The sequence below is a fragment of the Camarhynchus parvulus genome, chromosome 27 (genome assembly GCF_901933205.1).
Source record: "Camarhynchus parvulus chromosome 27, STF_HiC, whole genome shotgun sequence".
NCBI classification, from domain to species: Eukaryota; Metazoa; Chordata; class Aves; order Passeriformes; family Thraupidae; genus Camarhynchus; species Camarhynchus parvulus.
This window is the reverse complement of record NC_044597.1, coordinates 419,234-432,496: the sequence shown is the minus strand read 5'-3', so window position 1 is coordinate 432,496 and position 13,263 is coordinate 419,234.

Sequence of the window (13,263 nt, the reverse complement as noted above, 5' to 3'; positions counted from 1 at the left end):
GGCATAACACAAGAGCAAGAGCCCAGGTGTTTTGTTTTACTTTACTGAGAAGGGAAGAGGGGAGGCAGCTTGGGAATGCAATTAAATCCAGCAGCAAAAAGCTGAAAATCAGCATGTGTGAAAAGAATGGGAAACAGTGAGTGTGGGTCTATATTTATAGAAAAGTTCCTTCTTCTTTTGCAGCATTTGCATAAAGCCCAAGGCACGCAGGGAATAGATCTGTCTATAGCAATCTGAAGCCCCAAATGCCAGAAGTCTTCTGTAAAATATGTGATGCAAAGGAAGCTTTTGAACGAGGAATGCCCCAAAGCCTCGGAATTCAGAGCAATGAACTCTTGGTCATGCACAATAACACATCTGTACAAGCCAGGGGAGCATGGCCTGCAGCCACTGTGGGTGTGTGACTAATTCCTCCTCCCCTCACAAAGGGTTACCCCTGCACACCCCCTCTCTGGGGAGAGCAGAGATTCAAACAGCAAACAGCACAAGAGCAGATGCAGGAGCAGCTATTTGCTGTAATACTGGATCATTTCTTTTGCTGGTCCAGGGCACAGCCCCAGGAACACTGGAACATTCTTAGCAATGGTTATTGTGAGAATTTTCTGATGTGCAGCTTTGTGTTAAAAGATTTTCTGAGGCAGTTGCACAATAGAAAAGATTTTCTTGTCTGTTTCAGGCAGTGTCTCAGATTGGCTGGTCAAAAATAATTGTTTAGGATGCATTTTGTAAATAGGAATTTATGAAAGAAACAGGAAATCAGATTACAAAGATGTTTCTGGCATGTGGTGATAGGACAAGGGGGAATGGCCTTAGCTTGACGCAGGGCAGGGTTAGATGGGGTTTTGGGGAGGAATTCCTCCCTGGGAGGCTGGGCAGGCCCTGGCACAGGGTGCCCAGAGCAGCTGGGGCTGCCCCTGCATCCCTGGCAGTGTCCAAGGCCAGGTTGGACAGGGCTTGGAGCAGCCTGGGATAGAGGAAGGTGTCCCTGCCATGGCAGGGGTGGCACTGGGTGTCCTTTGAGGTCCCTTCCCAGTCAAACCACTCCAGGACTCCCTTTTCTCTGCAGGGGGGATTCTCAGGCCAACAGGAGACTTGGAGCATCAACACAGTCCCTGTGTGACTGCTCAGAGCCAAAGGAGGTTCCTCTTCTGCCTCCTGTGCTCCTCTGTACCACTCAGACTCCTCTCCCTGCTCCTCCCTGTGCCCAGTGATTCTTTCCACAGTGAAAAATGTCTGAATTTATTTTCTGAATTTCCTGAATTTGTGCTCCAAATGCACCCACATTTCCTGACCAGGCATGGAGGAACCTGCAGCCAAAGGGTTCCCACAGACTCAGCAGACTCAGTTCTGATCTGTTCTCACCCTTTTTCCCTGAAGAATTCCCAGCCCCCAGCCCCTGTCCTCCAGAGGAATCAAGTCCGATCTCATCACACCAAAGGGAGGCAGGACAGCTCCACTGGAGCTCAGAGCAGGGTACAAACACACAGGGCTGGATTTTCAGTTGGAAATCACCATTTTATTGAGCTCCAGGAGGGACACAAACCCACACCTGGCTGTTCCCTTCATCTGTGGGAGAGAGAAGTGTTTGATCAGCCTTGGGCTGTCATTAAACCCTCCTGGAATCTGGGAGAATGAGTGACAATTCCAGGGAACTGCTTTGCTGGGGGAAGGGAGTGGGAATTCACATCACTGCATGGACTGTGCCAGTCTTTTCCCTGAATTTAAGCCCACCAGACTCCTCCAGCCTTGCCTAGCCCTGACATCTGGATCCATTAGGAATTTGCAATTCTAATTTGAATCAACCACACTAATTGTGCTCTTTTTTTTATTTGGCTGCACTATTGATTTTACAAGATACGTGGTGCTCTTCCACCTGTGTGCAAGGCTCCTGCTGGGAGCTGCTAATGGAAAAAAACACCTCAATTAGCAAGAATTCCCTCTGAAATCCTTGAAAATCCAATATTGCTGATTAGTTTGTTAAAAAATCTTATTAAGAAATGCTTGGTGATTTCCCTAGTAATATCAAGGAGCAGATCCTCATGCTGGGCTCCCAAGAAGAGTAATCTCTCCCTGCCTCCAGCAAGGCTCCAAATTTTTACCATGCAGGAATTAATATCCCAGCCCCTCCCTAACCAGCCACAGAGGAGGAGAACTCCACTTCTGTTTTAGCTGCATGCAGCAAATGGAACTGTGGGAAGAAATTAATGATGTTAATCCAGATTCCAGGAGAAGAGGGATGGAAAGGAACAGGGGGAAAAGGGCCCTTTCATCCCTTTAGTTCCATCAGGCAAATTAATTTAATCTCCTGCTTATCCCTCTTCTGCTTCAGCCTTGGATTCACATTGGCTGAGCTGAATATCTGTGGCAGCAGCTCTCTGGCCACAGAGAACAGGCACAGACTTTCCCAGAACCTGGGGAGCTGTGTAGAAGCTATGGGAAACTTAGAGGAAAAGAATTCAGACAATTATTATCTCTCTTTCTGTAACCATTGTTTATAGATATGGTTCTTTAGAGTGTGCTATTGATATTCACCAATAGCGAGTGAGAGGTTTTCACTTTGAGACCAATCAGGTCTTAAGTCCACCATTGTTTCTGTAAGAACTGTAGATTTCTGACAATAAACTGTCTTTCATGCCTTCTGGATCATGGAGTCAATGCTAATTATTAGCCAGCTGCGGGCCTGCTACCACAAAGATCTCCTCCTGATAAATGGAAAAAATGTTCTTTCTACAGTTCCTGTGGCCCAACACCTTAAGGAGAGGTGGGAGAACCCAAAACCACCAAGGCAACTATGTCTGGGACATGAGTCAGAGCTGGCTCCAAGCCTGCTGGGCTCTCTACCACAGGGATGTGGGGCATTCACATTCTCTGAACAGGATTCCTTCACCCAGGGTTTTTCTCCTGGGAAGCTGAAAGGCAGTGAGGGGCCTCAGAGAAAAGGAAAACAATTCTTATCTCATTTGCTTCTCCTGTGTTGTGCTCATGTGGAATGTGTTTGGAGATTGTTTACCCACAGGTGAGTGTTTCATTGGATTCTGCTGTGAGTTGTTTTCATTCTTTGGCCAATCAGGGCCAAGCTGTGTCAGGACTCTGGAGAGAGTAATGAATTTTCATTATTATCTTTTTAGCATTGTGTAAGTATCCTTTCTGTATTCTTTAGTACAGTATATATAGTATAGTATAGTATTCTCTAATATAATATAGTATAATAAAATAATAAATTAGCCTTCTGACAGCATGGAGTCAGATGCATCATTCCTCCCTGACATGGGAGCATTTACAATAAGGATAATCTGGTTTCCTGTGCTGAGCACGTGTCTGTGACACCAGGTAACAAACACACCAATTCAGCAGGAATTAGAACAATAAATGCGTCTGCACATGGTGGCCTCTGCTTTATTTGTAGATAATCACTGCAGTTCTCTGCAGTGAGCCAGACTTGTCACTGGTTTAGGAAAAGGGCTTTGTCTCCCTTTGCACTCCCAGGGTTAACTCTGAAATGATCTCAGAGAGATGGGGGACCTGCAGGACCTGCCCTGTGCACAGAACAGAACCAGGGGCTGCAGGACAGGTTGGACTCCACAGCTCCCTCAGGCTGGTGCCCTTGTCAAGACAGCAGAGAAGCAGCTCCAGGGGAGCTCTGGTTGCACCAGGCGAGGTTCAGGTTGGATAACAGCAAAAATTTCCTCACTGAAAGAGTGGTCAGGCTTTGGAAGGGGCTGCCCATAGGAGTGGTGGAGTCATCATGCCTGGAAGTGTTCAGAAAATGAGCAGAAGTAGCACTTGGTGATGTGCTTTAGTGGGGTTCAGTCAGGTTGGATCTTGGAGGTCTTTTCCCACCTTTGAGATTCTGTGACTCTGTGATTCCTTTTCCAGAAGCATTTCTGAGTGAGGGAGAACTCAAGAAAGGAAGCACAGGCTGCACTTCTCTTCTTCCTTGTCTCAGTCAACCAAGGAACAGCTTCCAAACATTCCTGCCATGCTGAGGACACTGAGATCCAAGGAGATGCAAAGTTGGGATCCCAGAGGAAGGGCTGTGCATCCATCTGAGTTCATCCCTCCTTCCCTCAGCCACAGAGCTGGGCTGGAACAATTCCACAAAGCCCTGACAGAACAGGATTTGGTACAAACAATAACTTCCCCCCCAAGGTTTGTAAGGACTCACTGAGCAGCTCTGAAGTTTACAAACACTTCCTCTGTTCCAGTTGGGATTGTTTTGTTCATTTTGTTCTAAACACAACAGGGGCTGGGGAAAATGAAAATGGGAAGTCATCAGCTGGTGGGAAACAGTGACACTCAACACAAAGGAGCATTTCCTGCCTTAGGGGACGCAGGAACTCTGGAAATGAATGTGGGGAACTCTTTCCTTAAGATCAAACCTACCCTTGGCTGAGGAGACATTGCTCCCCACCACTTCCTTGGATGCTGCCTCAATGAGGTGACCTCTGGTGTTTCTGATGTTCCAACCCCTGGAAAAGCACCAGCTCTGGCAGGAACTGTCCTTGAAGTGCACTGACAGCTCTGCAGAGCCAAGTGAGAGCCCTTCTCCCTTCCTCAGCCTTCCTCTTCCTTCTTTCCCAAGCCCCTGGGCCAAGCTGGGCCCCACCCAGCCCTCATTCAGCACATGCTAATCCTGACATTTCCACAATGTCTGCTGTCACCACCAGCTCCTCATTGAACCTGGCTGCAGAAACCTCCTGCATTCCAACCAGGCTGGAGCTGGATTGCTCAGAGAGGCAGCTGGATGGGGCTGCAGCACATCCAGTCACTCTCTGGTTCCATGTGTGGGAATTGCTGAATCACTTCATTTTCCCCCTTCCTCCCCTCCCAATCCAACTTTTCATTGGCAGCCACAGTCACTTGAAAAGATTTTGCTGGCAAAACGAGTCCTTGCTGAGTTCAAGCAGGACTTTTGCCCCTTGAGTTTCTGTATCAGCCTGTGGATGTGGAGGGGATGCTGCTGGAGTCACTGAGGAGTCAGTGGGGCTCAGAATCCTGATTTTCCTTACATCCTCACCGGGCCCCGTTGGTCCCTCACATCCCTCACTCCTGACACAGCTCTGAGTTCCTCCTGTGGGATGAGAGGGCTGTTGTGCTGCTGCTGCAGCCTTTGATTAAATGCTGCAAGGGCTGCCCTGCCTCTCCAGAGCTTCATCTTTGAATCCCTGGGTCCAGGTGCCCCAAGGACACAACAGGCTGGGAACTGGGTAGCCCAGGTGTGGCATTCACATTTTCTGAAAAATCCCTCCACCCAGGATTATTCTTCTGGGAAGCTGAGAGGCCTCAGAGAAAAGGAAAACAATTCTTATCTCATTTGCTTCTCCTGTGTTGTGCTCACATGTGGAATGTGTTTGGAGATTGTTTACCCACAGGTGATTGTTTCATTGGATTCTGCTGGGAGTTGTTTTCACTCTTTGGCCAATCAGGGACAAGCTGTGTTGGGATTCTGGAAAGAGTCACGAGTTTTCATTATTATCTTTTTAGCATTCTGTAAGTATCCTTTCTGTATTCTTTAGTTTAATATAGTATTCTTTAATACAATATAGTATAATAAAATAATAAATTAGCCTTCTGAGAACATGGAGTCAGGTGCATCATTCCTCCCTGCCACGGTGCTCCCTGCAAATACAATACCCAGGAATCTGACACAGGTAGGACAAACCATGAGAGTGCTGCCAGAGCTCCACCCAAGGACTTCAGCCAAACCAAACCTTCAGTGTGGTGCCTTTTCCTTTTGCCACACTGGGAAAAACCAAAAGGAAAAAAGGGAAATAATACAGAAAGTCACTGACTTCACCCTGAGCAGAACAAGTTCTCCCCAAGAGGCTGTTGAGTCCATCCCCAGCTGAACCTTTGCAAACACCACCTCCCCAGGCATCCACTTCCACCTCCTGCTGGACTAAATCCATTCATAATTCTGGCTCCCACTTCACAACTGAGCTGCCTAATCCAGAACATTGAAGAAAAAGCCCCTTAACACTGAGCTGAACTTGTGGGGTTCAGTGTGTGCCTCCCGAGATCAGCTTCCCTTGCAATAGGGGTGGATATCTCCCAGGGATAAACTGACAGCAGGATCATATCCCTCTGAATTCATTCATCAAAACCTAGACTGGGCCTTCCAATACTTGGTGAGGTTCTTGGGACCTGACCTTAGAGTCTGAGTCCTAAAGGCTGGAAAACACCTTTAAGATCATCGAGTTCAACCATCACCCAGCACCACCATCATATTCACCACTAAACCTTGTCCCCAAGTGCCACATCCACACATTTTTTGGACACTTCCAAACATGGTGACCCCACCCCTTCCCTGGCAGCCTGTGCCAATGCTTTACAACCATTTCCATGAAGAATAAATTCCCATGAAGAAATTTTATCTTCTCCATGTGCAGGAATTCTATCCCTCACCTGTGAGCCACAGGCACTGCTGGCACAGTGTCAGGAAGATGCAGGGAAGTCAGAAGCCAAGGAGAAAGTGGAATATCCTGAATCCAGTGTGTATCCAAACACAAATCATCACCTGTGTCCCACTGAGCCCTGCAGGTCATGGCTTCACACATCTGTGTGACTACAGCCAGCAGAGCCATAAAAAAGGGAAGACAAGGAAGGGGCTGTCTGTTGTAAACAGGATATTTAGGCATTGTCCTTTAAATCAGCCTCTGCCTTTCCTGGATCCACTCCCTCCTGAGCAGCAAATGGAATCCCAGCACATCCCAGCTCCCCTGGATCCCCAGCGGGGTGTGGGAGTGCCTGGAGTGGCAGCTGGAACCAGGCTTAGGCACGGAGGAGGAGGAGGAGGGAGGAAATGGGAAAATGTGACTCTCCAGGCATTCTGTGCTGCTGGAATACCTGACTCCCCACCATTCTGCCAGGCAGCAGAGGGGAACTGAGGAGGGAATTAAACTGTCTCCTGTCACACTCCTGACTCGTACTTCTGCATAACAAGCCAGAGTCACTGTGACTGTGGTTTAGCATTTTATGATATTTAATCCCAAAATGTGACTCTTTCCCTCTCATTGCTGGGGATGAGAACCCCCTTAAGCTGCATCTGCTTACAGACAGCTTCTTATTGTTTGTATTGTCATATTTGCATATAGAGATGTCCATGTTTCCAGGAGACTCCTGTGAACCTCCAACTACCCCAAGGAGAGACTCAGGGAGTTATTGAGGCCAGCAAAGATTTTCTGCAGTTATCTGGGAAGTCACAATGCTGGGTAGACCCATGGGCATTTTCCCATGGCAAAGGAATTCCTTTAATTAATTTCAGAGCCAGTACCAGCTGATCCCTCCTGGCCTTAGAGCCTGTTCCTGTGGGAAGTCTTGAAATCAAGATTAAATTAGTTTCTCAAAGCTCTATGGTCTAGAAGAGGAGAGCAGGAGCTGCCATTTGCTGCCCTGTGTTACTCCTGAATGGTCACTCCTAGCTTGTAAGTGTGTAATTCTCTAGCAGTTCCTCCTTCCACATCCCAGTCAGAAGCTCCTGAGCAAAAGGAGGTTTTGCCCCAGCACTCTGCACCTTTCCCTGCTCAGGGGCTGCATCCCCTCATGTCTGAGGAGTGCTTAGGGAAATCCCTGATGACTGGGGGGAGTGAGTCTGTTCCAGGGAGGAGTAACAGTGCTTGTAATTGCGTCCTGCAGGATCCTGGAAAATGTCCTGTTTCCATTTTCCTCTGCTACCACTGAATTTTAATGCAGGAGAGTCCATTGATATTCATTATTCATCTGTCCTTGAATTTTTAACCAACATGTGCTGGAGATTATTCTGTATTTAGAGAGAGATGAGAGTGCACAATGATTCAGCTGGGCTGTATGTCCTGCCACAGTGCAGGACCATTTTCAGCAAAAAGAGGTGGCTGATCACCATAATCGGGGAAATTGTTAAATTTCACAAGAAAAGGATGCCAGGAGTGGTCTGCTGCATGAGATTGAAATCCATCTCCCTGGGCTGTGTCTCCAGAGCTGTGTGCTCTCCACCACCCCAGTGTGAGGATTCTCTGCTACACAGGCCTGGTGTTGGGCCTCTCAGAGCCCAGGTACAACATTCATCACAAAGATTTAAAAAAATTTTAAATCTCAAATACAAGTTATTGCTTCATTATTTTCCTTGGAAGTGATCCGAGTGCTAACTGCACCTTTCTTTGACAGCATTTGGAATTCAGCTTTATTTTCTTATTCCTTTTTCCCTCTATAAATACTTTACAGATCAGATTCACATTTCAGCTCTGTTGGTGCCTTTAGCATGCCTCACTTTTCAAATAAGAATTGTGTTGTTTGGAGTGCTGGGAGTTTTTTTCAGCCACAGCTCCTGGAATCAGGAAACTGTGTGAGAATCTCAGTTTGCACTTGGAAGTGTATTTATGGCTTTGTATTGCAAGGGAAGTAGGAAAATATCACCCAAATGTGCTGAGAAGGACTGACAACTGGAGAGAAAATAAAAGAACTTTTCCAAAGAAAATCTGTACAACTCTTCCCCTCCCCCTAATTTTTTCTCCTTTATTTTTGGTTTTTGGGGGAGAAGAAAATAGAGAATATATCTGTCCTTCTGAAAGCCTGAGCCCCCTCCTTTTCCTGGCTCAAATATCCCAGGGCAGAAGGTGCACATGCAGAGTCCAGGACTCTGACTCCATCAGAACCTGTGGCCAGACCCAGACCCTTGCAGGGACTTGACTCTGACCATCTGAACCACATTCCCACCACATTCCTGCTCCTTTCAGGAGCAGCTGCAGTGCTGGGGGTGGTTTCTGGAGCTGTTCTGGGTTTCTGGAGCAGCCCAGCAGGTACCAGGTTGGTGCCTGGTCTCTGTCCATGTGGCACAAAGCGCTGCCCCCCCTGCAGCCCAGCTCCTTTTCCAGCTCCCTCAGACAATTCCAGCAGGCAGTGATTCCCTCCTCCTGCTCTCCCGGGCTCCCAATCCCTTTCTACTGCAGCAGCACTTCAGGGATGTGCCGTGAGCCGGGCTGGCCTTCCCACTGGTCCTGTCTTTTTAACTTATGGCTTCTCCCAGAGAACATCAGGCAGGGTTCTGCTGCCATGAACTCAGAGGTGAGCCATTCTCAGACACTCATGCCTAGATCCAAAAGGAAAAATTATCTAAGTAATGCTAAAAATCAATGACAATTAACATTTCAATGCTTTGCAGAGTTGGTCTTTTGAGGTGACAACTATTGAGAACTACTTGGGTTTTAGTGAAAATCTGAATTTTCTGTAACCGTGGCAATGGGAAGATGGATTGAGCTGAACTTTTCATTATTATTATTTCTCTGAGGGCAGAAACAGAAACAAAGTTCTGAGTAAGGAGAGCCTTTTCCAGAAAATGTTACAAATATTTCAGCTGTGTGGAGAATGGAAAAGCCATTCCCAGAGGAATGGGAATCTCTGGGAAGTGATTGTGTCCTTTCTGCCTGGAATGAAGCCAGTATCAAAAATGGGATTGAAAAGGATATTAAATATACATCACATGTATTTATTAGCATACATTCTGCATATTTTAGATCAACTTCTCCTTCTGAACGATTTTTCATTTTTATTGTTTTGAACAATAGTCCAAGGCACTTGGTTTGTACTGGACTTTAATCCATGGGGGCCTGAGTATCTCACAAGATAAATGGGATTCAGTGGAATTTCATTTTGTATTTGCCATCACAGAGGATTTGCTAACATTGCCTAAACCCTCTGCTCTATTTCTTGGTGCAAAAATCCTGCACAGATCTTGCTGGGAGAAGAGAAAAGAAGTGAGGCAGACACACAGCAAGAGAAATCCTCCCTGAAACACAGGCTCAGACACATTCCCAGGCAGCCAAAGCTGGGAACTGTAATGAGCAGCATTAGGAAATATCAATATCATTACCAGAAAGGCACACAAGAGATAGAGAGCTCCAGTTAATAAGGAACAAATTTATTCCAGAGCCTGTTACATGAGGGTAACAACAACGTGTGCTATTCCTAGGAGCACCTGGAGCTTACCAGGACAGACACAGCCTGATTTTCTTGGATTGTAGCTTTTATTGCCCCTTGAAACATCACTCTGAAATGGCTCCTTCTCTTCACCTCCTAATAAGTGTGCTTTGGAAATTCATTTGGAAATCAATACCTTTCCCCTGAATTCCAGATTTGCATGTTAATTCCAGGGAAATCGTCTTCCCGGAGCTAAGGGCACATCCCTGTGTTCCCCAGCAGCATGGGCCTACAGGGACCCTGCAGAGCAAAGGGAGAGGAGGAAGTTTCCAACACATCACAGCTACTTCAGCACAAGGGGCTTTCCTTGGACCAGAAAAACTGATTTTCTTGATGCCTGAATTATATCAGACGAGACAATTAAGCAAAAAAAAAAAAAGAGCTGAGCTCTTCAAAGCCAGCCAGGAAATGGAAAGATGGATATCTGGCTTCCTGCTGGTCTTTGAAGAGCTTTACCTCCCCCACAGCTGATGGAACACTTGAAGTTGTGGTCTTAAGGAGAAGTGTTTGCTAAACCTGGAAAAAATCTGTCCCTGCTGTATGAACTGGTGTGCAAAGCTCTCTGCTCCTGATTGTTGTTTTTGGAACAGCCCAAACAACCACCAGCTCAGCCTTATACATTCTTTACTGAGCTTGGCTAAATAAGCAAGAGATAAATCTACTGGTAATGCAATTAAATGATAATTATAAAGAAATGCGTATGCAATTACTTCCCCATCCTCATTAAAGTTGAATGAATGCTTATGGGTTTAACTACCTTTTAACTACAGAGCGCAGGAAAGTTAATTAGAGAGTTGTGAAATTTTACATTTTAACTTTTCCTAGAGGAAGGGTGACAATAACTGCCTGGGAAACAAGGCCTGGAGTTCTTGGAGAAAAACACAGCCACACATTTTGTACAAAGCAGTTAAGACTGCAAGCAAAGTATGTCAATAAAAATTCAATTATATGTTTATTACATGTGCAATTCCCAATTGCAGCAGGATTTTTATCTGTGATAGACCCTGAATTTGCATGAGAAAAATCAACTGGAGATGGTTTCTAATAAAGCTTTAGTAAAAGAGTGCAACAAAAAAGATTAAGGCTTATTAAGAGCTGCCAAATAAGAGTTGCTGAGTGTGATGTGAGGAAGACCCTGAAGAGCAGTAGTGTTGGAACATGGAATTCAGTGGTGGCACGTGGAATTCAGTGGTGGTACATGGAATTCAGTGTTAGGACATGGAATTCAGTGGTGGCACGTGGAATTCGGTGGTGGTACATGGAATTCAGTGTTAGGACATGGAATTCAGTGGTGGCACATGGAATTCGGTGGTGGTACATGGAATTCAGTGTTAGGACATGGAATTCAGTGGTGGCACATGGAATTCAGTGTTGGCATGTGGAATTCAGTGGTGGCACGTGGAATTCAGTGTTGGCACATGGAATTCAGTGTTCCCAGGAGTTACATTTACCCCTCAGACACCAGGCCTCACCCAAGCGCCACAGAGGTGACTTTGACCAGAGACATGGAAGGGGTCTGGCTGCCAAGCATGTGGGAATGGGGAGAAATTCCAGTAACACCCCAAATAACACCCTACAGTTTAGGTTTCCTCTTGATGCAGAATTCTGAGCTGTAGGTTTGGGGTGGCCGTCCCTGCACACAGCTGGTTCATGATACTGAGTTCTCCCAGGCAGGGTTGTACAGAGATTAAATTAAATTAAATTAAATCAAATCACATATGAGAACAGCAGAAGCTGAAGGGCCTGCAGCAGGAAGTTTGGGTTCTCAACCTCTTGCTGTTCTTTGGGCACTTAATCTGCTGAGCAGCAACCACTTTTGGTGACACTGAAAATAAGCCCAGACATCCAAGTGGCTATGAGTCTTAATTTAAGAAATATAGGAAAAAAACCAGGGGAAAGGCCTGGGTTACCAGAGGGATGTAGCATCCACGAACTCCCTCCCCTCAGCCAATTCCCAAGGGCATTGCCTTGGAAAGACTTACCACAGAGTTCATTCCTCCTGAGGTACAGACAAGTCTCCTCATGGACCTCTGTCTCACTGATCTCTCTATTTCACAGCCTCCCCTGCTTTCTCCTTTCCCCGTTTCCTCCCTGGTTGGGTACCCCTGGTGGTTGCCCCTCTCCCCTGGACACCAATCCCCTTTGCCCTGCCCTTAGGTCCCCCCCCAGTCCCTTCCCATTCCTAGGCTGTCCAGAACAAGTGCTTGCTCACTTTTTGCCTGAGCTTCCCTCCAGCCTCTGCACAGAATAAACCTGGCTGGATTTTAACTGTTGTACAAAGAGCCCTCTGCCTGTCTCACTGAGCCAGCTGTGGTGATATGGTGTGTGTCTGAGGTGCCTGAATGTTAATCCAACCAGCTTTTCCACAGGAGATGCTTGTTGGAAACAGATAATAGCAGCAGCACCCACCTTCCACCTCTCCCATTTTTAGAGGGACGAAGACAGTCAGCAGCTTTTTGTGAGTCCTTCTCCTTATGGAGCTCCCAGGCCACAACCTGTGAGCTGTTCCTTGGTCACAGCTGCAGGAAAAGAGCAAAGTGTTGGAGCCAGGTACTGTGGCAGTGGGCATTCCTGGGAGAAAAGCTTCCAGGGAGAGAGCAGGAGGCCAAGACAGACTGTCCTGCTCAGAGTCTGCCTCACTTTTGGCACATTGCCACCACAAAATTATCACCAGGGCAAGATTCCACCCCAGAGACAGCTGACAAACCAGGAGGAAAGTTCAGCACCATCAGGACAGCCTGAGTGCTGGCCGGCATGCTACAAAAAGGGCACTTTAGCAGCTGTTCTTTCCCATGGCTGGGAATTTATGGCTGAGGAATCACTCAGGGCAAAACTTTCCAAAGGTTTCAGGGAGGGGAGGATCATGGTGAGGCCAGAGCTTTGGTACCACGGGGCTGAGGGTGGGGACACAAAAACAGGGTTGGGGTATGGGTGTTTGAATGTGCTGGACTGAAAACACCTGGTGTGCATCCACGTCTGGTGTGCATCCACGTCTGGAGTGCATCCACGTCTGGTGTGCATCCACATCTGGGGTGTATCCTCATCTGGTGTGCATCCACATCTGGTGTGCACCCACATCTGGTGTGCATCCACATCTGGTGTGCATTCACATCCGAGGCATATCCACATCTGGTGTGCATCCATGTCTGGTGTGCATCCACATCTGGTATGTATCCATATCTGGGGTGTGTCACAGGGTTCTACTGCCAGACACTGGGATTCATTTGGGAGAATGGAAATTCCTGTGAAATCCTGGGGTCTGTGTGTGCCCATCTGGATGATCTCAAGGGTCAGATAGAGATTCACCGTGGG